The sequence below is a fragment of the Rhagoletis zephyria genome, unplaced genomic scaffold (assembly GCF_001687245.7).
Source record: "Rhagoletis zephyria isolate East Lansing unplaced genomic scaffold, Rhagoletis_zephyria_1.1 Rzeph_scaffold_00340, whole genome shotgun sequence".
In the NCBI taxonomy this organism is placed as follows: domain Eukaryota; kingdom Metazoa; phylum Arthropoda; class Insecta; order Diptera; family Tephritidae; genus Rhagoletis; species Rhagoletis zephyria.
The window spans coordinates 155,441-181,595 of record NW_016157424.1 but is presented as its reverse complement, the minus strand read 5'-3'; the positions used below and the strand labels follow the sequence as shown (position 1 = coordinate 181,595).

General features: G+C 36.8%; 1 protein-coding gene and 1 long non-coding RNA gene across 3 annotated transcripts in view; both read right to left on the bottom strand.

The window, feature by feature from the left end:
- The window catches only part of SCAR (wiskott-Aldrich syndrome protein family member 3 SCAR), a 174,190-nt gene that overhangs the window by 58,419 nt on the left and 89,616 nt on the right, over nucleotides 1-26,155 (bottom strand). The window lies entirely within an intron of this gene.
- LOC108359117 (uncharacterized) overlaps nucleotides 22,108-26,155 on the bottom strand; it is a 25,631-nt gene continuing 21,583 nt past the window's right edge. Inside the window, exon 3 of one of the 2 annotated variants that reach the window (XR_001846881.1) lies at nucleotides 22,108-22,118. This is a non-coding gene — a long non-coding RNA (uncharacterized LOC108359117). Of the gene's footprint in view, nucleotides 22,119-23,142; nucleotides 23,156-26,155 lie in introns of those variants that run through there. The other variant, XR_001846880.1, reaches the window with a different exon arrangement.

The following is a 26,155-nucleotide window of genomic DNA, read 5'->3' as shown; positions in this document are numbered from 1 at the left end:
CTCATACATTAACCCAAATGTATGAGCATTCTTTTAAAGAGAGGAGGTGTAGCATGACAGCTAAGCAAAACAAAATGTTCACACAATATTAAGTAAAAAGTTCAATATACTTTTGGCAATAACTAGGCCAAAGTACTCAAATCAATTTAGCTTGCGCTGCACTTCTCCAATAACATAAACTCGATTGAACCCATATACATTTATGTATGCATGCACAACAACGTAGAATCATAAGCATGACTAACAACTTAGAAATGTAAGTTTGTAAATTAGATTACTCATAAGGTAGATTGTAAGCATATAAAAGAACGGCGATGAGCCGAATAAAACATTCCAACTTTAAGACTCAACGTTTTTACTTGCGTTTTACTTTTGGAATCATTGTGGGGCATTTTAATGCTCACCTTAATGCGGCTGTAGAGCTAAGAAAATACTAAACTCCTTCCAATATTTACAATAACACAAATCCGTCGTGGTCGAATGGTTTGTGTGATATCACGGCGCACACACGGCCTGCCAATCAGAGGAGAAACTCGGCCAAACATTTTTAACTTTGCACAGGTTGCTTTCCAGAGCACAGTAGGCGTACTAATCTAAATGGTAGTTCAAGCATTTTGTGTCCAACTTGCCGTCAAATTATTCGACAATGGATAAAAGTATTTATTTAACGTTTTACTTTTTCATGTCCCTTTTTTTTGTTGAAAATTTGAAATATTTAATTTTTATACGCATGTACATACATACATACATATGTATTAAATATATGCATTGAAATTTGTTAATTTCAATTTGTTCGTATAATAAAGGAAAACAAATATTTAGTTCAATGTTATCATGTTCTTCTTCTTCTTCTTTTTTGGCGCTGTAACCGCCTAAGCGATTTTAGCCGAGTTCAGCAAAGCACGTCAGTCGTTTCTCTTCTGTGCCAATTGGAAACGCCAAGTGAAGCCAAGTCATTCTCCACCTGATATGTCCATCGCAGTGGGGGCCTCCCTCTTCCTCTGCTACCACCAGCGGGTTCCGAGTTGAATACTTTCAGAGCTGGAGCGTCGGTGTCCATTCGAACGACATGGCCAAGCCAGCGGAGCCGCTGTATTTTAATTCGCTGCACTATGTCCATATTATTTCTTGGGTTTTCTTTAAAAAACATTGGAGCAACATACTGCGAACCACTGAGCTGTCAAGCAAGCAGTATCGTTGCAGCTTTGCCCATGGTGGCGACTTGATGGATATAAACTCCAACTCCACCAGTGTTTTTATTTGAAAAAAAAAGAAGACAAAAGCTACCAAGTTTTAGTACATCATAAAATTAGTAGTGTGGTTGTTTATTCTGATATCTTCTTTCAAAAGTACAATATTACCTTGGCTAAGATGTGGTGAGGTGGCTAAACGTCCTTGCTCGATTTTTTTTATTTTTATTTTTGGTATCATATATATTTATTAGTTGAATCTTTCTATCGCAACTGACAATAAGTTTTCAAATCTTACAAACTACCATTAAGTTTAAAATTTCTGCGGTAATGCTTAGAAATTTTGTATTTTTTTAAATATACATATATTTGTTGCAGTTGTTGCGGCTTTCACAATGGACAAGATTCCGGGCAGCAGGATCGCTGGATATCGTGCTGGGCAGGCGGTCTGAAAGGACGAGTTCCAGAGCCGGACTGCCTTCGCTTCTCTGTATTTAAATAATTACAATCCAGTAGGCTGTGTTCGATCGGAAAAGACAAGTTCCGAGCCGCACTGACACTGGTATTGGGTAGTCGGTCTAAAAGGAAGAAGTCCAGAGCCGAAATCGATATATTGCGGATGTCGAAATTTATTATATTGCGCATCATTTGATAATATCGGAAAAATCCTTTCTTTTTAGTCTTCTTGCATATCTGGGGCTAAGAAGATCTCTCGCTAGTCGACTTGGATGGTTCATTAACCGTGCTGAGTAACTGGTGCTTGGACCTCTTATGTTCTCATGCACCGTATTTACATTAAGATCTTTCGTATTTTCCACTGCAGTCTTTGAAGTTTGTTCAAAACGGAATCGCACGCTTTGCCCTAAAGCCCGATTCCATATGCCCAACATGGTTTAATCATCATATTAAAAATCAACATCTTGTTATCTAGGCTTAATTTAGATTTGTGTTCTATAACCTATTGAAGGCTTGCTTGTTTTAGGGCGGTATTGTCACTTGGCGGACGCAACTTAAATATGCATTAAGTGTTATTTTTTACCAGCTTGTGGAATTTCTTTGCATCGCGAACACTTTCAACGCCTTCTCTGCCCTTTAGTTAGCTTCGCAAAAATCATTCGCTTCGCAAGTGATAATACCACCCTTAGTTTCGCTTGGGAAATTTTGTTTTCTATATGCTTTTTCCAGGTAAGTCTTCTATATAGTGTCATCCCAAGGTACTTGACACTATCTTTTTTTGGTATAGCCTTGCTGTTTATTTTTAGTGGTGGGCAAGTTTCTTTCTTCAAAGTAAATGTTGTCTGAACACACTTGCTTTCGTTAACCTTTATCCTCCAAGAAAATAGTCATAGCTCTAAATTTTTCAAATATTCTTGTAGCTTGTAAGAAGCTTCTTTAGGGTCTGAACTAGGGAAGTGCCGGGTAGCCGGTAGATATCCGCAATCCGGCTTATCCGGCCTTTCCGGATTTGATTATAGAAAATTTTATTTAATATTTCAAATTTTTTTTTTAATTTCTATAATAAATTTTAATAGTATCTAATTACTAATTAAGAGTTAAAATTTATATATTTTTCATTATGAAAAGAATCATTTCCGCATTACCGGTCAAGAACACGTTCTTATTTCCAACATAAATGCCACACGATGCACTAAACACTCTTTTCGAGTTCACTGTGAAAGGTGGCGACTATAATAATAATAAATTGATGCTTACACCTTGATGCTTCTCGTCCGATTTGTGGCGTGCGCATTAATGTTGTCACACAAGGGGAGTGACCTGCGGTATTACGCCGACTCCGAACGGCGATTGCATTTTTATTAGAAGCTGTTTTCATGGCAGAAATACATACACTCGGAGGTTTGCCATTGCCTACTGAGGGGCGACCGCAATTACAAAAAAACTTAGTGTTTTTTTCTTTTTTGTTGGGTTGAACCGGGCTTGAACCCAGGTCCTGCGGAATGTTAGCGCGTACTGCTAACTGCTACACCACGGCGGCCGTCTATGATTCCACCAAATTAAAGGATCTTCTTGTCTGGGTATTTCTCCATTTCTCCACCGTTTGGATATCCACATCACTACAAACACTGAAGTCAGTATCAGAGCCGTTGGCGATTTCCCCAAAGTATTGCTAAATATCCTTGGCTCGCTCTTCAATAGAAGCTTTCACTAGAATTCGGCGTTTTTCATATAATTCAGCAGGTTTCTCCACGCTGATTAATATTTTCGAATTATTTAGTTTACCCAGTTTTTAGATTTATTGATGTCAGAAAAGAAAAGGTGTGTCACAAAATATTGCAACAGTGAAGCCTTACGATTCGGGAAGCGAAACGATATGTAACCATGCATATTAGTTAGATTTTCATCACATTTTAAAACAAAACAAAATAAATCAATCGGAGTCATATGAAAGGGAGTCGTCCTGTCTGAAACCCCGTTTGGTGGCGAACGGCTCGGAGAGGTCTTTCCCAATTCTGACGGAGCTGGTGGTATTGCTCAACGTCATTTTACACAGCCGTATGAATTTCGAAGGGATGCCAAATTCAGACATAGCGGCGTATAGGCAACTCCTTTTAGTGCTGTCAAAGCGGCTTTAAAGTCGACAAATAGGTGGTGAGTGTCGATCCTTTTCTTGTGGGTCTTTTCCAAGATTTGGCGTATTGTAAATACCTGGTCTATGGTTTATTTGCCAGGTCTAAAGCCACACTGATAAGGCCCAATCAGTTCATTGACGGTGGGCTTCAGTCTTTCACACAATACGCTCGATAAGACCTTGTAACCTATGCTTAGAAGGCTGATCCCGCGGTAGTTGGCGCGAATGGCGGGGTCACCTTTCTTGTGGATTGGGCAGAGCACACTTAAATTCCAGTCGTCGGGCATGCGTTCATCTGACCATATTCTGCACAAGAGTTGATGCATGCACCTTATCAACTCCTCGCCGCCGTACTTGAATAGCTCAGCTGGCAGGCTGTCAGCTCCAGCGGCTTTGTTGTTTTTCAGCCGCGTTATTGCTATTCGTACCTCGTCATAGTCAGACGGTGGAACGTCGACTCCGGCATCATCGACTGCGGGATCGGGTTCTTCTTCTCCACAACTTTCTATGCTGCTACCATTTAGTAGGGCGGAGAAGTGTTCCCTCCATAATTTAAGTACGCCCTGGACATCGGTTACTAGGTCGCCATTATTGTTCTTACAGGAGTACGCCCTGGTCTTGAAACCTTCCGTAAGTCGCCTAACTCTCTGGTAAAATTTTCGGGCATTCCTCCTGTCGGCCAGCATTTCAAGCTCTTCGCACTCACGTATTTCTGCCTCTCTCTTCTTGTTGCGGCAAATACGTCTCGCTTCCCTCTTCAGATCCCTATAGCGGTCCNCATTTCGGCCTTTCTCTTCTTATTGCGGCAAATACGACTCCCTTCCCTCTTCAGATCCCTATAGCGGTATAATATTGCTTACCTTGCACTTTTCAAAATTTAACATATGAAATTGCAAGAGGTAAACGAACCAATGATTTCGCAATTATCCAGTTGCGAAATCAATGGATAAGCAAAAATAAGTAGAAGTACATAATAATCACAATATGTAAGAAATACATATTAATCAAAATAAACGTAGAATAAGCATAATATTGTTATAAATAATACTGTTAGCTTGTAAGTAAGGGCAGTTCAGAAGAACCAATAAAGAAGTGAAAAGCAAATTTTAACTTTGGTTTTTTTTATTGAGCTGAAGCTCAACATCCGTAATTGGCGCAGTCAAGTAGGATGATCAACTCTAAAGAACTGATTATTGAACAAAGCGGAAAACCGAAGTTTATATTGGTAATCCCGAAGGATACCAAAAGCAATCAACTCTAAAGAACCGATTATTGAACAAAGCGGAAAACCGAAGTTTACCGCCGCGACTCAAACTTCGATTTAAATCCGAAAAATTGTTTACGCGAAAATTATATTGGTAATCCCGAAGGATATCAAAAGCGCCATACAAATTGTGATTTGTAAAACAAAAAACAAAATCCCTCCATATACAATATACATTATAAAACGTGCAAAAAAAAAAACACAATACACTGGGGAATTGTGAACAATAAAAGAATACAATACAAGTTGTAAACCGTACCTCCACCTACAAACAAAAATGGAAGGAGCAAACTCTACAGCTAACAACTTCACTATTCCTGTATCAGAACTACTTAAGGAAGCAAGCAGGATTAAGGAGTATAGGGGCAACAGAGACTATGACCTAACCTCATTCATCAGGGAAGTCGAAATTTTCCTGCCCCTATTCGAAAATACTCCGATGAAAGAATATGTGTTCCAGCGCTGTGTAATAAACAAACTCCAAGGTAAGGCACTCAACGTAGTCAGGGGACTAGGTGCACACTCAACGTGGGATCTCATAAAGAAGGAGCTCATCAAGAACTTTGGTATGAGAGACACATACCACCAACTACACTATCGGGCCATCAACGCCAAAAATAATAATAATGTAAGTCACTATTATAATTACCTTAAAAATATATTAGATAATCTAAACACTAAATTTGAACAAGATGACAATAAGCCAACAGAATTCTGTCCGGCTGTCAATGAATCTATGATCTTAAAAACATTCCTCAATAATATCCCCGCCCATATAGCAGGAGCATAGGGACACTTAGGGTAGCATATTATACTTTAGAAGAAACGGTATTAGCGAAACCAACCAGAAAATTTGACAATGTAGCAACAAAAAATTTAACACAAAATCTAGGGCAATCAAATCGGAGCAATAATGTTCATTCCTCAGAAAATAGGCAAGACCAACCAAAAACAACAACTTCAGGAATAAATAGGCAAACTGCGTCAGGACAGTCAAAGCAAAATTATTCCAATCAAAAATCTACACAATCTCGCCGGTACGAACCGATGGAAGTAGACCACTTACAAGAAGAAAAAGAATTAGAAGAACAGGAGATAAATTTTCCATCGGATATGAACAAGGAAATATTCCGTTAGTTGAATTAAAAATAGGCAAACACAAACTAATATGCTTAATTGACACAGGATCCTCAACAACACTATTAGACAAAAACGCACTCCCAAACTACAAAAGGATCAAATTAGACAGGCCAATAATATTTAACACATTAAACGGACAAAGTCATACAGAATATGAGGTTATTTCCGAAATACCTGAAGAATTTAATAATCCAAATTTAATGGCTTGGAAGGTCACCACATTTAAAAATAAAACATTTCAGGGACTGATAGGTCAAAACATTTTAAGATTGGGAGCAATAATTAATCTAGAAGAAAATTACCTCGAAGTAAATAAAAATAAAATAAGCTTTCTAAGCGCTTGTCCTTAGAAGTACGAAAACATCCACTTGTTGGAAAGCCAAGGAAATGACCCAGAAGTACTAAACAAACTTATAAAGACTGACATGAACAAAGAAGAACAGAGAGAGCTAGAAAAACTTATAGATAATAACAGTGATCTTTTCTTTAAAGAAGGCGAATCTTTAAGCCATACGAGAGATCGTAATTGACTATAGGAAACTAAATGAAGTCACAATAAGTGATAGAAAATATTTTAGATAAACTGGGCAAAGCCCAATACTTCACAACCCTTGACTTGGCTAAAGGTTTCCACCAAGTGCTAGTCAAGGAAGGAGATAGAAAAAAACCAGCATTCTCCACACCCCTAGGTCATTACGAGTTCATTCGAATGCCATTCGGATTGAAAAACTCACCTGCCACATTTCAAAGGTTAATAAATTCAGTTTTAAGAGAATACATAAACAAGATATGCGTTGTCTATCTCGATGACATACTGATCTTCAGCAAAAGCTTAAAGGAACACGTTATTAGTGTGTATAAATAATTAAACTAAATAAACTGAGAGAACACAACCTCAAAATCCAAATAGACAAATGTATTTTTTTTATAAAAGAGACTGAATATTTGGGTCATATCCTCTCGTCAGAAGGTATTAAACCCAACCCAAAGAAAATAGAAACAATCCAACACCCAAAACTTCCAGAAACACAGAAACAAATTAAGCAGTTTTTAGGTATAACTGGCTACTACAGAAAGTTCATAAAAGACTACGCAAAAGTAGCCCACGGACTGACAAAATATCTGAAGAAAAGTGCAAAAGGTAACAAGAACGACCTACTTTACAGGAGAAATTTACATGACGGAAGAAAACGAAGACAACATGAGTACATGTGCAACTATTCACTCTCAACAAGAAGAACTTAATGACCATTTTCCTATATTGCAAACAGCAGTGTATCGGTTTGCAACACAAATTATTCTGACTGACAGTAAAACTAAAGAAATTGAAATAGTCAATAACAAAAGAAAAATTTAGATTAACACGGACAACATCTCCTCGAATTTTATGACCGATATATTCAGAAGGTATCTGAAAAGTGGAAAAATCGGAATATTTTCCAAACTTCCAGACAGTACGTACAATAAAGTGCAACTAAAACTTATAGAACTTTTTGGCTCTAGCCTGAAATTCGTTAAATGTAGCTACCACGCCAAAGAAATGACCAGTATAGACGAAACATACAAACAAATATCACAAATTCAAGACTGGACATAGTGATATAACCGAAACCTACGACAACATTAAGAAGAAAATATATTTCAATAACCTTAAAGAATTAGTGCAAAAATATATTAACAACTGTGACATTTGCAACAAAGCAAAATACGACAGGAATCCACCAAAACCCACATTCCATACCACAGAGACACCAACAGACATAAATCAAATTGTACACATAGACGTTTATACAATTAAAACACATAGCTTCGTTACATTTATTGATAAATTTTCTAAACAAGCAACAGCTTTATTCCTTGAAGACAGGAAAAGTCAGACAATTATCGAAAAGCTCAGACTCTTTTTCTCAATGAGAAACAAACCCATCAAAATTATAACAGACAATGAATTGAACTCAGTAAAGACTTCCTAAGACAAGAAAATATCGACATACATTTTACTAAACCGAACAGCCACATAGGCAACTCAGACCTAGAAAGACTTCATAGCACAATATCCGTAAAGTTTAGAGTGCTAGAAGCTGAAAAATCTGAATTGTCAACCCAAGAAAAAATTTTCAAAAGCATAGAATTTTACAATAAATCTATACACAGTGNCTCAACAAGAAGAACTTAATGACCATTTTCCTATATTGCAAACAGCAGTGTATCGGTTTGCAACACAAATTATTCTGACTGACAGTAAAACTAAAGAAATTGAAATAGTCAATAACAAAAGAAAAATTTAGATTAACACGGACAACATCTCCTCGAATTTTATGACCGATATATTCAGAAGGTATCTGAAAAGTGGAAAAATCGGAATATTTTCCAAACTTCCAGACAGTACGTACAATAAAGTGCAACTAAAACTTATAGAACTTTTTGGCTCTAGCCTGAAATTCGTTAAATGTAGCTACCACGCCAAAGAAATGACCAGTATAGACGAAACATACAAACAAATATCACAAATTCAAGACTGGACATAGTGATATAACCGAAACCTACGACAACATTAAGAAGAAAATATATTTCAATAACCTTAAAGAATTAGTGCAAAAATATATTAACAACTGTGACATTTGCAACAAAGCAAAATACGACAGGAATCCACCAAAACCCACATTCCATACCACAGAGACACCAACAGACATAAATCAAATTGTACACATAGACGTTTATACAATTAAAACACATAGCTTCGTTACATTTATTGATAAATTTTCTAAACAAGCAACAGCTTTATTCCTTGAAGACAGGAAAAGTCAGACAATTATCGAAAAGCTCAGACTCTTTTTCTCAATGAGAAACAAACCCATCAAAATTATAACAGACAATGAATTGAACTCAGTAAAGACTTCCTAAGACAAGAAAATATCGACATACATTTTACTAAACCGAACAGCCACATAGGCAACTCAGACCTAGAAAGACTTCATAGCACAATATCCGTAAAGTTTAGAGTGCTAGAAGCTGAAAAATCTGAATTGTCAACCCAAGAAAAAATTTTCAAAAGCATAGAATTTTACAATAAATCTATACACAGTGCAACCAAAAAAAACCACAAGATATAGCAGAAGAAAGAATTAATAAGAATACCATTAACGATAGACTAAATAAACTAAAAAACAAAATTATAAGCAAGAAAAACGTAAAAAGAGAAACATATATACAAGACCAACAGGAAGGTTACATCAAGAACTATAAAGCACTTAGGCATAAGCATGAACCTAGATATAAAAAGTCTAAATTAGAAAATATCCATCCATCAAACACTAAACGTAAAAAGAAATTTTCAGATGCAATTAATACTGACACTTTTACTGCTGACGCTGACGATAACAACGGCAACTCTAACGATACAACCTATTGAAAGTACAGACGGATACGCCGGAATCCAACTCGACAAAGTAGACTTTATTCAAAATTACTGTAAAATCATCCATGTAATAGAAATTAATAAAATCCTCGAAATTGTAAATACCTTACAACAAAATATAAGAGCAACAAAAGTAGAAAATAGGTTACTTTTAGAAAATGAATTAAACAGAGTGAGAACAAAACTTGTAACAATTTTACCTCACAGACATAAGAGAGCATCACTTAATGTACTAGGTACTGGACTAAAACTTTTAACGGGAACAATGGACGACAATGACAGAACAGAAATAGAAACACATTTAAAAATAATTGACGAGAACAACCATAACGCAATAGAAAACTTAAATAAAAATATTAGAATTAATAACCATTTTAGCAAAACATTTAAGGAACTTAAATTACCAGTAGAAAATGATAGACGAAATGTCATACAAAAGTTTGATGATTTAAATATAGAAAACGATAAGATAATTAAACAACTTTCGTACATAGACATTCTCTTAAAAATTAAAATTTTAGAAAACAACATAGAACATATAATTAATAATATAGCGTCCTGAAAACTTAACATAATGACAAACAACATCCTTACAGAACAGGAAATAAAAGAATTACAAATAGACAGTTTTAATCTCCAAAACATTGAATTAACAACCGCAGAGTACCAGGAAAATAAATTACTGTTTATAATAAAAGTCCCAACAGAAATAATCCCATTAAGAAGATCATTAGTCACTCCAATAAACAATAATAACTATGTTACACTAAAATTCAAACCACAAGAAATAATATATTATAAAAATAAGACATTTGATTATACGCATAATTTAAATATAAGAAATTTACAAGAAAGTAAACTATGTATTTATAGTAATACATGCAAGAGCACAAACAAAAATTTAACAGATATAGTAGAAATCGAAAATGGTTTGATTTTACTCAACCAGGCTATAATCTAACCAGCAATTGTGACAATAGAAACATACTACTAAAAAGAAACTATCTGCTCACCTTCCATTCAAAAATACAAACAAACAGTTCAAAGATAATTTTGTATTACCAAATTACATAAAAGTCAACACCAAAGTTGAACCAACTTTCGACGAAATAATATTAAATAATATTCAAAACGTAGAGAAAATAAAAGAACTAAAGTATCATAAAGTAAGTCATTCACAATTCGCTGTTTTAATATTCATAATAATTTTAATAACTACCATATTACTGATTATTGCCGTTACCCTTGCACATACGAAATATAAAAACATTAAAATAAAAATCCAGGAGTATTTTCAGACAAGGGGGGAGAAGTTACGTCAACTCCGCCGCCAACTTACATTCCGGCTATTAACTGGGCAAGGTAGCACCAGTATAATATTGCTTACCTTGCACTTTTCAAAATTTAACATATGAAATTGCAAGAGGTAAACGAACCGGATAAGCAAACTAAGTAGAAGTACATAATAAGCATAATATGTAAGAAATACATATTAATCAAAATAAACGTAAAATAAGCATAACATTGTTATAAATAATAGTGTTAGCTTGTAAGTAAGGGCAGTTCTGAAGAACCAATAAAGAAGTGAAAAGCAAATTTAAACTTTTTTTATTGAGCTGAAGCTCAACATCCATAATTCGCGCGTTGCACCCGATCGCAGCGTGGCCCTGTAGGCGGCATCTTTTTTCTCTGCAGCTTCCTGACACTCCTCATCGTACCAGTTGTTCTTTCGGGCTCGCTGAAATCCGACTACTTCTTCGGCGGCGGTACTTAATGAGCGGGAAATGTGGTTCCACTGCTCGCATATATCGGTTTGCTGAAGAATGCTCTCTGAGAGCAGGTGTGAGAGTCGAGTAGCGAAAGCATTGGCTGTCTGTTGTGATTGCAGCTTTTTGACGTTAAGCATTCCTTGCATATTTGGGCGCACATTTTTTGCTGCACAGAGGCGTACCTTGGCTGCAACAAGATAGTGGTCCGAGTCGATGTTTGGGCCTCGGAGTGTGCGTACGTCTAAAACTCTGGAAGCGTGCCTTCCGCCTATCACAACATGATCGATTTGGTTTCTCGTTTTTTGATCCGGAGACAGCCACGTAGCTTGATGCATATTTTTATGCTTGAACCTACTTAGTACTGTCATAAGTTCTGTTACAAAATTTTGAAAGCAATAAGCTTTGACATTTTAAATTGTATGCTGCCGTTATTCCATATTTTGGTACAATGTTCTATGCCAATTTAAATGCAAATTAGTTTGGTTTGAAATTTCGCCTAATAAACATGAAGTGGGGTGACGAGGAAAATCGGATTGCGGTAATTGCATTGCATAAGTGCGGAAATACCGCGAGTCAGATATTCACATGGTTAAAAAAACTCGGTATATCCAGAATGTTTGTTTATCGTACCATTGATCGTTTCTTAGAAACTTCTCAAGTAGAGGACAGGGTCAGAAATAGACGTCCGCGTACGAGTGGAGCCATAAAACCTGTGCGCGAGCGAATTCGCCGAAATCCTTAAGGAAGCAGAAGATCATGGCCAGAGAGCTGGACATGTCTTTCAGATCCATGTCTCGAGTAATCCGTGATGACCTCGACATGAAGGCTTTTCGCAGGTGCACTGGTCATCTTTTAACTCCGCGGTTAAAACAAATAAGACTGGAGAGATGCAAGAAGCTTTTGCAGTGGCACGCAAGCAGCGGCCACGAAAATATTCTATTTACGGATGAAAAAATTTTTACGGTGGAGGAAGGTTTTAATAAACAAAATGATAAAGTCTATGCTAAAACATCTCAAGAAGCGAAAAATACTGTACCAAGGGTTCAGAGAGGTCATCATCCAGCATATGTTATGGTTTGGTGGGAAGTATCCCATACAGGCGTCACTTCCTTGCATTTTTGCGAAAAGGGTGTAAAAACTGGAGCAAAAGTGTATCAACAAGATGTCTTGGAAGGCGTGGTGCAAAATTTAACAACTCTCTTTAATGGAGAACACTGGGTCTTTCAATCAAAACTCTGCACCGGCGCATAAAGCTAAAACAACCCAAGAGTGGTTACGGCTTAATATTCCCGCTTTTATTTCTACTGAAGATTGGCCCTCGGGCAGTCAGGATTTAAATCCTCCCGATTACAAACTATGGTCTGAGTTAGAGGATATGGCATGCAAAGTTCGCCACCGAAATTTGGAAAGTCACTCATTACAGCAGCTTCATCGATACCTTCGGAAACTATACCTGCCGCTATAGCCGAATGGCCGGACCGTTTAAGGGCCTGTATTAAGGCGAAAGGCGATCATTTTGAATAATTTTTTGTTTTCTCAGGAACAGTAACATTCAATAAATAAAACCGAATTACAATACAATCTAAAAGCCCCTTTTTAAAATTCTTACACCATATTAAATTTCTTACAGTACTTATGGCAGGACCAAGTAGTACTGCATACTACCATGTTTCGGGCCCCCGCGAAGTCAGCCTCAATCCGTTGTCGGAAGTTTCGTCGTGGAGGCTGAATTTTCCGACGGTGGCTCCAAGGATCCCTTCCTTGCCCACCCTGGCACTTAAGTCGCCAAGCACGATTTTGATATCATGACGGGGGCAGCGCTCGTACGTGCGCTCCAAGCGCTCATAGAAGAGATCCTTGGATGCCTCATCCTTCTCTTCCGTCGGGGCATGGGCGTAGATGAGCGAGATGTTGAAGAATCTCGCTTTGATGCGGATTGTGGCTAGACGCTCGTCCGCCGGGGTGAACGACAGTAATCGGCGACGGAGTTTCTCTCCCACCACAAATCCAACTCCGAATTTGCGCTCCTTTACATGGCAGCTGTAGTAGACGTCGCAAGGCCCCAGACATTGCTTGCCTTACCCCGTCCAACGCATTTCTTGGATGGCGGTGATGTCAGCTTTTGTCCTTACGAGGACATCAACCAGCCGGGCAGAGGCACCTTCCCCATTAAGGATCCGGACATTCCAGGTGCATGCCCTCAAATCGTAATAATTTAAACGTTTGCCGTGGTCGTCATCATAAGGGGGTCTCATCCGAGGCTTTGCCTTGCTTCTTCACTGGAAGTGGTTTTTACGTGGCGGGTCCCAAACCCAGCGCACAACCTATTGCTGGGACGGGGGTGGTTTCGCAACCAAATACACGTTTATATAGCGAGCCGCTTGCTCCAAGCAGACACCCGCTTGCAGCCGCACCTACTGGTGAACGCTGGTTGCCGCTGCAGACTTCTGTGAGCCCTTAAACCGAATAAGTCGGAGTGGCCCCACCGAAGCTCCCTCTCTTTCTTCCGTGACCCAAGGCTCCACTCGGATTGGTTACCGCATCCTACACATGGGTTGCTCACGTTGCCTAGAGTGCGCGAACGAGGCCGCACGAGTCGGGATTGAGTATAGCCATGCAACTGTAATTGCACTCCATCATATTAGTTAGTTTTTATTTAGAACAGGGGGTTTTGGATGTACATTTTATAAAATGGAGGCAAGACCCACAATAAAGATGAAATAACGCCCGCGGGCTTAATTTAATTTTTAGGAAACGATGCCCGAGGGCGTTATTGAAAAGGTAATAAAGCCCACCGGCAAAAGGCAATAAAGCCCGCGGGCTTAATTTCTTTTTCGAAAAGGCAATAACGCCCGCGTGGTTTATTTCTTTTTTTTTGGAAATAAGGCCCATGGGCGTTATTTCCGCGGCCTTATTGCACTCCACCCTACAGTAGCATTATTTGATCTTTCTTCAGATCAAAATCTCTGCCTCATAACATTATCAATGTTTCTTAATTATGAAGAAAAACAAGAACATCTTACAAATAAACACACAAACTAGTTAAAATACAAAGAGTATGTCAGCACGCACACTGACCCGCAAATCCTATTCGGACCAAGAATGATATCGACAGGGCAGGTAAAAATCTCATTGCCCTGGCCTGCACACCCCAAACATTCTTAACTTAATAAGTAAAAAGCGCAAATTAAGAAGGGAATGGCAAAGAATTCGCTCTCCTAAGCTTAAACAGGAGCTGAATGCATGTACAAAGGAATCACGTATTCTGTTACAGGCGGAAAAAGAAAGAAGTACGCAGTCGATCCTTCAGTCCTTGTGTGCTTCGATACAGACTGACTACCCCCTTTGGCGAACACTGAAGCATGCGAAGAGGCCCGTTCTTCGAGAAGCACCATTACGTTCTCAGAATGGAAGCTGGGCGAGGAATGATGAGGATAAAGCAAATGCTTTCGCCTGTCATCTTTCACAAGTCTTTAGACCCAATGAAGGCGCTCATCCTTCCAATATTTTAAACCCCCGGTAGCCTTACCACAAATCCGCTTCGATTTAAAAAGAAAGATTTAACTAATACCATTGTTCATGACTAGGGCTGGGAATCTTATGCACTAAAAATCGAAAATATGCGCATATCATATGCACTTAAAAGCCAGAAATATGCGCCATAAACAAGTAAAATATGTTTTTTAAAATATTTTCCTAATGTTTTATTGCCGGTACATAAATAAATAACCAGGGAACGGATTTTTAGGACCTAAAAACCTATAAAAAAGGCAAAATAAAATAACGAAATAGGCTGAAAAAGGCAAAATAAAATAGTGAAAAAGGCAGGAAAAGGCACTAGGTGTTGCAAAAAAGGCAAAAAAAGGCAAAACAAAATGGCGAAAAAGGCAGGAAAAGGCACTAGGTATTGCAAAAAAAGCAAAATAAGGCACTAAAAAAATACAGAAAATACGAAGAACAATCAAAAAATACATTTATTTTAGAAATGTTTATATTACAAGTAAAAAGAGAAAAACTATGAACTAGAAAATTTGTACTTAGAATCTTTGACTATTTTACCCTTTCTAGTTTCTAACTCATAAAGCTTTAATCTATATAGTTGTAGTAACATTGAACCACAAGATGCATTTTGAAGTTTTCTGGCAGCATTTTCATTCGATTTTCGCGAAGAAAAGCCTTGAATGTACTAAATGTGTGCTCGACGTAAGTTGATACAAGCGGCGCCCAATTTAAATATGGAATGTTTGAAACGTTCATATTATCAGGAATAAGGGCGTTTTCCTCGCCCTTTACAATTTTATCCACACCCCTTATTGTCTTCTCCAAGCCTTCGTTAGCTGAGAAAACGGCTTTGAATTTTTCCAACACCAATTTGGCAAGAGGTCTCTGCGCTTCTATAAGCCGCATGGGAAATGTGTATATTTTTTAATCTTTAAAAAAAAAATTGTAAATGCTATAATCACTTTTTTAAAGGTAGAAAAGGCAAAAAAAGGCAAATATCTTAAAAAAGGCAAAAAAAGGCAACATCAAATGTGTTTATATGGAATCAGGGAAAGCTAAATCGTGGACATTCTTAATCGAATATAGTATATCTCTTTAGCAGAAAAAAAAACAATTTCCATAAAATCCGTTCCCTGTAAATAACACATGTATTTTAACAAAATAGTAACGAAAACAATTCACTTCAAAATACAATACATATTTATGCATAAAATTAGTTTATAATCAAGCAGTCAGATACAATTTTGTGTAAATACACAGTTGAGAAAGTTTTCCATTTTAATTCCACAACTCGTGCAACCTACAGTCATTTGGCGGCTTTAATGAATTTCAGTACGTCATACAGAGAGAGCCAGCTTCACTCTAAACCCTTCTGAAGGAATGGCTTGCAGAGTATCTTTAGCCTCATCCTTGTAAAGGCGGGACACTAGCACCGGAAGTGTTCGACTGTCTCTTTTGAGCCAGAGTCATCGCAACTCTACACCAACGGACCAGTGCCCTGTGCACACTACAGTAAGTTAGTAGGTATCTTCTTTGCTCATTCCAAAGGGGACTTTGGTCTAAGTGGGTCGTAGGACACCCAGAACTGCCGGATAATCCTGTACGGTTACACCTCTGCTTAGTCTTCGAGTGATAAATTTCGGTAATTGTTGCTTTTATCTCCCTGAGCGGAGCACCCATGTCCACCGCGTGGGACACATTCAGTGCGGAGCCGCACCTTGCAAGTTAGTCCGCTGCCACGTTTCCGTAAATGTCCCTATGTGCCAGGAACCATATTATGGTAATTTCGTATTGATCAGAGATATAGGCTCCCTCCTACTGTCTTCCACTAGTTGAGATCTAACAGAGGTAGAAGAGAGTACTGAGTACTTCAATGGCCGCTTGACTATCCGCGAAGATATTCAGATGAATATTTAAGAAAAAATTATATGTATTTTTGTTCGGCACGTGATTTCGCACTAAATTTAAATGGTTGTAAATCAAGAAAAGCAAAAATATGTAAAAACTGTAAAATATGTGCAATAAATATGCAAAGACAGGTATTTTTTGCAAAATCGTGCATTTACTGCGCAATATGTACTATCGATTAAATGCCACTTTAAAGGAAATTTCATGATTCGTAAAGATAACTTAACCATTTCGATTTTAACATGCCCAATAAAAACATGCAATGGCATGAGATTCCGAGCCCTATTCATGACGTTCAGAACAATAATGCGCCTGGTTACGATAGGATTACAGATGAAATGATAAAGGAGCTACCACTAACTGCCGTAAGCTTTTTGTTACATATTTTTAATAAAATGCTTAAGTTGGGGCATTTCCCAGACTTATGGAAACTTTCAGAAATAATTATGGTGCCAAAGCTAGGCAAAGATCCGATGGCTTGATTTCTGTTTTTTCCAAAATATTTGAAAAACTGCTATTGAAAAAATACAACCTTCTCTAACAAGTAACCAAATAATATCACCACATCAGTTTGGTTTTCGTGAAAGACGTGACACTGGAGAACAAGTTCATAGAACTGTTTCTTGCCTCAGAAAAGCCTTCGAAGGGAAGCAATACTGCACCGGTGTATTTTTGGACATCTCTCAAGCTTTTGACAAAGTCTGGCATGAAGGCCTTACATACAAACTAAAGGTGTCACTCTGTGCAAATACGCATGCAATTCTGGATAGCTTTCTGCTGGGGTGAAACTTCAGTCAGGCAGAATTCCTTTAGAACGGAAAGTCACCCTATATATGCAGGTGTCCCTCAAAGCAGTGTTTTAGGACCCATATTGTACGTAATATACACCCGTGATGTGCCAACTGATGAAACTCTAACCATTTCATTATTTGCTGATGACACAGCTATCCTAAGCAATAGTTCAGACTAGGGATGTGCCGGATAGAGATTTTGTCGGATAATCGGATTCCGGATATCCTGTACAAAAATAAGAGCCAGATTCTGATATCCGATTGGATATCCGGTAGACTGCTGCACTTAATAAATTTCACAATATTGTTATATTAGGTTTTCTTTGTTTAACTATATTATCTGTTTTTTTCGAGCTGAGCTATCCAATACGTAATTAAAAATACAAAATTTCTTCTCCGAAATCCAAGCTATGATATTATTCTGTATTAAAAAGATAACTTCTCCGTCTGCAACCCGGATTTATCGATTACTTTTGGTAAATTGAGGAGAAACGTCAAAGACAAAAGATAAACAACAATGGACGGCGCTAAGAAAACCCGCGTGATTTATTTTGTTTTGTTTTAAAATGTGATGAAAATCTAACTAATATGCATGGTTACATATCGTTTCGCTTCCCGAATCGTTCGTAAGGCTTCACTGTTGCAATATTTTGTGACACACCTCTTCTTTTCTGACATCAATAAATCTAAAAACTGGGTAAACTAAATAATTCGAAAATATTAATCAGCGTGGAGAAACCTGCTGAATTATATGAAAAACGCCGAATTCTAGTGAAAGCTTCTATTGAAGAGCGAGCCAAGGATATTTAGCAATACTTTGGGGAAATCGCCAACGGCTCTGATACTGACTTCAGTGTTTGTAGTGATGTGGATATCCAAACGGTGGAGAAATGGAGAAATACCCAGACAAGAAGATCCTTTAATTTGGTGGAATCATAGACGGCCGCCGTGGTGCAGCGGTTAGCAGTACGCGCTAACATTCCGCAGGACCCGGGTTCAAGCCCGGTTCACCCCAACAAAAAAGAAAAAAACACTTAAGTTTTTTTGTAATTGCGGTCGCCCCTCAGCAGGCAATGGCAAACCTCCGAGTGTATGTATTTCTGCCATGAAAACAGCTTCTAATAAAAATGCAATCGCCGTTCGGAGTCGGCGTAATACCGCAGGTCACTCCCCTTGTATGACAACATTAATGCGCACGCCACAAATCGGAGGAGAAGCCCGGCCAGACACACTAACAAATGTGTAAGCATCAATTTATTATTATTAAAGTCGCCACCTTTCACAGTGAACTCGAAAAGAGTATTTAGTGCATCGTGTGGCATTTATGTTGGAAATAAGAACGGGTTCTTGACCGGTAATGCGGAAATGATTCTTTTCATAATGAAAAATATATAAATTTTAACTCTTAATTACTAATTAGATACTATTAAATTTTATTATAGAGATTCAAAAAAAAAACTTTGAAATAGATTCTTAAATAAAATTTTCTATAATCAAATCCGGAAAGGCCGGATAAGCCGGATTGCGGATATCTACCGGCTACCCGGCACATCCCTAGTTCAGACCCTAAAGAAGCTTCTTACAAGCTACAAGAATATTTGAAAAATTTAGAGCTTACGACTAGGTTCTTGGAGGATAAAGGTTAACGAAAGCAAGTGTGTTCAGACAACATTTACTTTGAAGAAAGAAACTTGACCACCACTAAAAATAAACAGCAAGGCTATTCCAAAAAAAGATAGTGTCAAGTACCTTGGGATGACACTATATTAGGGCTGCGCGATTAATTGATTACTCAAAATTTTAATTAATCATAAAGTAAGTAACTCAATTATTCGATTAATTGGAAATTATGATTACTCAAAAGTTCAGTTACCCGAGTAATCAAGATTTTTGATTTCCCAAAAACAAAAATATTTGAGTAAAATGCTTTATGATTAATCAACATTTCGAGTAAAATGAGTAATCAACATTTCAACTCTTTACATATGTATAAAGTAGTTAAAGTTCCTTGATACTTTGAAAACAACGTTTCTGTTTTCAAAAATTAAAACAAAAAATTTTTTTCATATACAGAATGTAAAAAAGAAAATAAGCATTTTCCAAAGCAAACTCTTTTAACGAGCAAAATTATTTTTTTTGAGTAATCATATTTCAAGTAACTTGATTAATCATCGTTTTGAGTAATCGAAATCTTGATTACTCGAGTAATTGATTAACCGAATAATTGATTAACCAACTTGCTCGAGTAATCGAATAATCGCACAGCCCTACACTATATAGAAGACTTACCTGGAAAAAGCATATAGAAAACCAAATTTCCCAAGCGAAACTAAGGGTGGTATTATCACTTGCGAAGCGAATGATTTTGGCGAAGCGAACTAAAGGGCAGAGAAGGCATTGAAAGTGTTCGCGATGCAAAGAAATTCCACAAGCTGGTAAAAAATAACACTCTTAATGCATATTTAAGTTGCGTCCGCCAAGTGACAATACCGCCCTAAAACAAGCAAGTCTTCAATAGGTTATAGAACACAAATCTAAATTAAGCCTAGATAACAAGATGTTGATTTTTAATATGATGATTAAACCATGTTGGGCATATGGAATCGGGCTTTAGGGCAAAGCGTGCATTTCCGTTTTGAACAAACTTCAAACACTGCAGTGAAAAATTTTACGCGCCACATGCGGAGTACCGTGGTACATAAAAAATACGAATATCCACAAAGATCTTAATGTAAATACGGTGCATGAGAACATAAGAGGTCCAAGCACCAGTTACTCAGCACGGTTAATGAACCATCCAAGTCGACTAGCGAGAGATCTTCTTAGCCCCAGATATGCAAGAAGACGAAAAAGAAAGGATTTTTCCGATATTATCAAATGATGCGCAATATAATAAATTTCGACATCCGCAATATATCGATTTCGGTTCTGGACCTCTTCCTTTTAGACCGACTACCCAATACCAGTGTCAGTGCGGCTCGGAACTTGTCCTTTCCGATCGAACACAGCCTACTGGATTGTAATTATTTAAATACAGAGAAGCGAAGGCAGTCCGGCTCTGGAACTCGTCTTTTAAGACCGCCTGCCCAGCACGATATCCAGCGATGCTGCTGCCCGGAAACTTGTCCATTCTGACAGCCGCAACAACTGCAACAAATATATGTATATTTAAAAAAATACAAAATATCTAAGCATGGCCGCAGAAATTTTAAACTTAATGGTAGTTTGTAAGATTTGAAAACTTATTGTCAGTTGCGATAGAAAGATTCAACTAATAAATATATATGATACCAAAAATAAAAATAAAAAAAATCGAGCAAGGACGTTTAGCCACCTCACCACATCTTAGCCAAGGTAATATTGTACTTTTGAAAGAAGATATCACAATAAACAGCCACACCACTAATTTTATGATATACTAAAACTTGGTAGCTTTTGTTTTCTTTTTTTTTTTTCAAATAAAATACACTGGTGGAGTTGGAGTTTATATCAAGTCGCCACCATGGACAAAGCTGCAACGATACTGCTTGCTTGACAGCTCAGTGGTTCGCAGTATGTTGCTCCAATGTTTTTTAAAGAAATCCCAAGAAATAATATGGACATAGTGCAGCGAATTAAATAGCGAATACAGCGGCTCCGCTGGCTTGGCCATGTCGTTCGAATGGACACCGATGTTCCAGCTCTGAAAGTATTCAACTCGGAACCCGCTGGTGGTAGCAGAGAAAGAGGGAGGCCCCACTGAGATGAAAAGACCAGGTGGAGAAGGACTTGGCTTCACTTGGCATTTCCAATTGGCGTCAGTTGGCATAGAAAAGAAACGTGCTTTGTTAAAATCGGCCAAAATCGCTTAGTCGGTTACAGCGCTAAATAAAAAGAAGAGAAGAAATAAATAAAGCCACGAATTAGTTCTCCGTCAAGTATATATGGTTTATTGTCTATGTATATGTAAATAGAAGGTATACACCGAATATATTACCTCAAGTGATTGTGACGCAGCGTGGTGGCTGATGGTCGTCCCTTGTAGATCTCCAGAAAAGTATCCGCCACTAGGGCAGTTCTGTCGCTACTGTAAAAACATCGAAGATAACGTGCACAATATATTCTTCACTTGCGAGCACTCATTGACTTCGCGCATAATGTTGGAAGAAAGATATGGAAACATAACTACGAATAACATAATTGGGGTAATGATCTCCAGTGCAAAAAATAAGACGGATGTCTACCGAGGACACCCGAATGAAACGTCCCTACAAGAGATCAGCCCTGAGGCTCTAGCAGCGCGCTCCTGCATCTGAGGATATGCAGAATTGAGGAACCAGATGCGTAATTTTCGCAGGCTTTTAGTGGGTAGCCAAAGATGCTTCGGTGGGAGCCCCACAGTCGATTTAACAAGACGGCGTACTTACCTTAAATATTCAAAAAAATAAATATTTTTACCGTTTTTGCCGATTTAATCTCAATTTGAAATGGTTTTCGATATCGAACGATATAAACTGCTCACAAATTATAAAACTACATTTAATTGTAATTTGAATGTGATACTCCACCTGTATATACGATTAATTTTGACTTCAGAAATCAACTTTGAAAGTTATTAAAATTGCTGTTTCTGATGTTTTTATTTCACAATTATTCTCTAAATTATTGGAAAGTGTAGAAGATGTTCATAGTTGTGAAATTTTTTCGATATATGTACATATGTATTTACTTAAGAAAAAAATGTCCGATAAGACAAATAATTTATGTTATATTTGTGAATTGCTAACAGCAGCATAAGTTAAAATTTGCAAATAATAAAGCATTGGTTGATACCCTGCAGCAAAATTTAGGGACAGTCTGGCATAGCGCTAGTTCCGCCCTACAAATTTCAGAACTGTCTCTGAACTACTGCAAAAGGGATGCAGAGCTGGACGGTTGAAACTCATATATTGCTAGTTGCGCTGTCATCAATGTTACTCATCCTGGTCATGTAAAAGTTGACAAAAGATGCACAAATATACCATACTATAGTATTTTTTCGATTTTCTTAGGCCCTAAAACTAATAACAAAGTGTTTTCGATTATTTAATTATATAATTCTCTAGTTTATGGGGCAACTTCTAAAATATTTCCAAAAAAAGTCGTTATTGGTAACATTTATACATATATACGTACGTATAAAATTGAATGCAAAATATAACAATAAAATTAAGTTCAGTTACACTTAACAGCAAAAGTCTGCCGACACCATTTCTTTTTTAAATATTCACAGTATATTGAGAGTTAAAATTTGTTTGTTATTATTTTATAAAAATATGATCATGCTTAAAACAAAATAATATAAACCCTGTTTTAAAACTTTATACAAAACAAAGTTCAAATTAACGATTTTTCATCAAAATTACCTTTTAATCAGATTTAAAAAAAAAATAAACTAAAGGGGTTAACAATCCCACTTTGAAATTGGGGGGCTATTGATATGAACGATACTGTACATACGTAAATATATCACTGAGCACCCGAAATGTGTAGTTATGCAGTGATTTTTTTTTAATTTCCAATGTTTTTCATTTTAAATATTTTTCGTTAAGTTTTTATTTAGGTACTATGTCTCATACTCCATAAACCATTTAAACTCAAATTCCTAACTGCTGCAAACTTGATGGATCTCTAAAAACTGTCTTCAAAACTTCAAAAGTTTTAATCAGAGATATTTTTTAGAAATATTTCGAGTATTCTGTTTTGTAGCCCACCAAATTTTAGTGTAGTAAAGTGTAATCTTGCATCTTAAACGAAAATATTTAAATAAGAGAATACCTTCAAGTCGTGCGTAGAAAGAGTTATAAAAAATCAGTGCGATTAATTATTCAAAAATTTAATGGGCATATTTTTAAACTCTGATTTAAAATATTGAAGTTTTTATAACAGTTTCTAGAATTCTACTTAACTTCCAACACAGTAAGAAACGTGAATTTATTTGTTTATGTTATAATACTTATGAGCAGGGAACGGATTTTTAGGACCTAAAAACCTATAAAAAAGGCAAAATAAAATAAAGAAATAGGCTGGAAAAGGCAAAATAAAATAGCGAAAAAGGCAGGAAAAGGCACTAGGTATTGCAAAAAAGGCAAAAAAAGGCAAAACAAAATAGCGTAAAAGGCAGGAAAAGGCACTAGGTATTGCAAAAAAAAGCAAAATAAGGCACTAAAAAAAGACAGAAAATACGAGGAACAATAAAAAAATACATTTATTTTAGAAATGTTTATATTACATGTAAAAAGAGAAAAACTATGAACTAGTTTCATTATATGAAAAATTTGTACTTTGAATCTTTGACTATTTTATCCTTTCGAGTTTCTAACTCATAAAACTTTAATCTGTATAGTTGTAGTAACATTGAACCACAAGATGCATTTTGAAGTTTTCTGGCAGCATTTTCATTCGATTTTCGCGAAGAAAAGCCTTGAATGTACTAAATGNGGAGCATGTGTATATTTTTTAATCTTTAAAAAAAAAAATTGTAAATGCTATAATCACTTTTTTAAAGGTAGAAAAGGCAAAAAAAGGCAAATATCTTAAAAAAGTAAAAAAAAATACAAATATTTTAAAAAAGGCAAAATAAGGCAACATCAAATGTGTATATATGGAATCAGGGAACGCTAAATCGTGGACATTCTTAATCGAATATACTCTATCTCTTTAGCAGAAAAAAATGCAATTTCCATAAAATCCGTTCCCTGCTTATGAGCCATCCTTAAATAAGAAATTTACGAAAAATATCTAGCATGAAAATCATTGCGAATCTTCAAAATTCTATATATTCTTAATTCGATGCCGGGTAGTCTATGTATTAAGTTTCAATAAATTTAATACAATTTAACGGTGAGTTATCTCAAATAAGCATTCAATATATCACCGTTTTTTTCATTTTTTGAAACGACTTAGTTTAGATTTTTAATTATAAGCATAGTTGCCAACTTGGTGCTTTAAGCACTAGATTTAGTGCTTTTTGAAAATTAAAACGCCAAAAAAAAATTATTTAGTGCCTAGTGCCGTTTTTAGTGCTTTTTTTCTGAACTAAAATTACTCCGATATAGTTAAAACCTGAAATAATTTTTAAATATTTAAAGCTGTGGCAGCACTGAATTTACAAAAATCTACAAATTTAAATGCACTTAAATACAACCATGAGTGATAAAAAGCTGAACTTGCAAATTCACCTTGTTCAATTGTATTCGCGTTGAAAATGCTAGTAGATATGCGAGTAAGTTAAGTAATTCTTTTTTTTCTAATTATTTGTAAAAAATTTTATTTTTGTACCTCCTGAGTAAAACACATCGAGATATCCTAACCTCAAAGTGCCAAAATCACAGTATGCCAGAAAAAGTAAATTTGTGCAAAATAAATAGCTATAGTATTTTTTATATACAAAATTGTATGCGTGCTTATTTAAAGAAAAGGCTCTATACTATACTTCTTAGAACCAGCTCAAAACTTACCAAATTTTTTCTAGCCCGGAGGTAAACCTTTTGAACTATCTAGGAACTGTTGTTATATGAACTGTCTCAGAGCCATCTAAGCCAGAGTTAGCTCAGAACAAGAACAAAAGTTCTGCAGAGGTCGACAATTGTCACTTCGTAGGACATCGCCATGTTAAAAAAGACAGTAAAGCATTGAGTTGGGATAGATGAAGAACCAGTACCGTCACTTTTCGGGTTAGCTCAGCGCAAGTTCTGAACCAGTTTGATTTGCTGCAGGGTAGTTACACCATGTGTTTTAACCGTACGTTTACTAAAATTCAGTGGTATGAACCAGTGGTATGTGTGGGGCACCGAAATTGCGCATATGGAAACTGTGCATTTAGGCATTATTTCGGTTTCAACCGAAACTGTGCATGTATGCTTTATTTCGGTTTTTGCAATGAGTTATTTCGGTTTTCAACCGAAACTGTGCATGTATGCATACCTTTGTCTTTCACATATGCATTATGTATTTCGGTTTTCATCCGAAACTGTGCATGTACATATGCATTACTTCGTCTTTCACATATGCATTATTTCGGTTTTGAACCGAAATTGTGCATGCGTGCATTATTTCGGTTTTTGTTATATGCATTATTTCGGTTTTCTAAGGAAAGTGTGCATATGGATAATTTCGTTTTTTCTAATATGAATTATTTACTTCTACTTAGTAAGGGTTTTAATCCCTAAGCGCGGCTGAAAGCCGCCTACGCAGAGAGAAGTTCTGTGCAAAAATACTTCCACCCTTCTTTTCCGGCAACACAGAAAGGAGAGTTCTACTTAGTAAGGGTTATAATCCCTAAGCGCGGCCGAAGGCCGCCTACGCAGAAAAAAGTTCTGCGCAAAAATACTTCCGGTCCCCTTTTCCGGCAACACTGAAAGGAGAGTTCTACTCAGTAAGGGATATAGTCCCTAAGCGCGGCCGAAGGCCGTCCACGCAGAAAGAGGTTCTGCGCAAAAATACTTCCGCCCTACGTTTCCGGCAACACAGCAAGGTGAGTTCTTCTTAGTAAGGGTTATAATCCCTAAGCGCGGCCGAAAGCCGCCTACGCAGAAAGAAGTTCTGCGCAAAAATACTTCCGGTC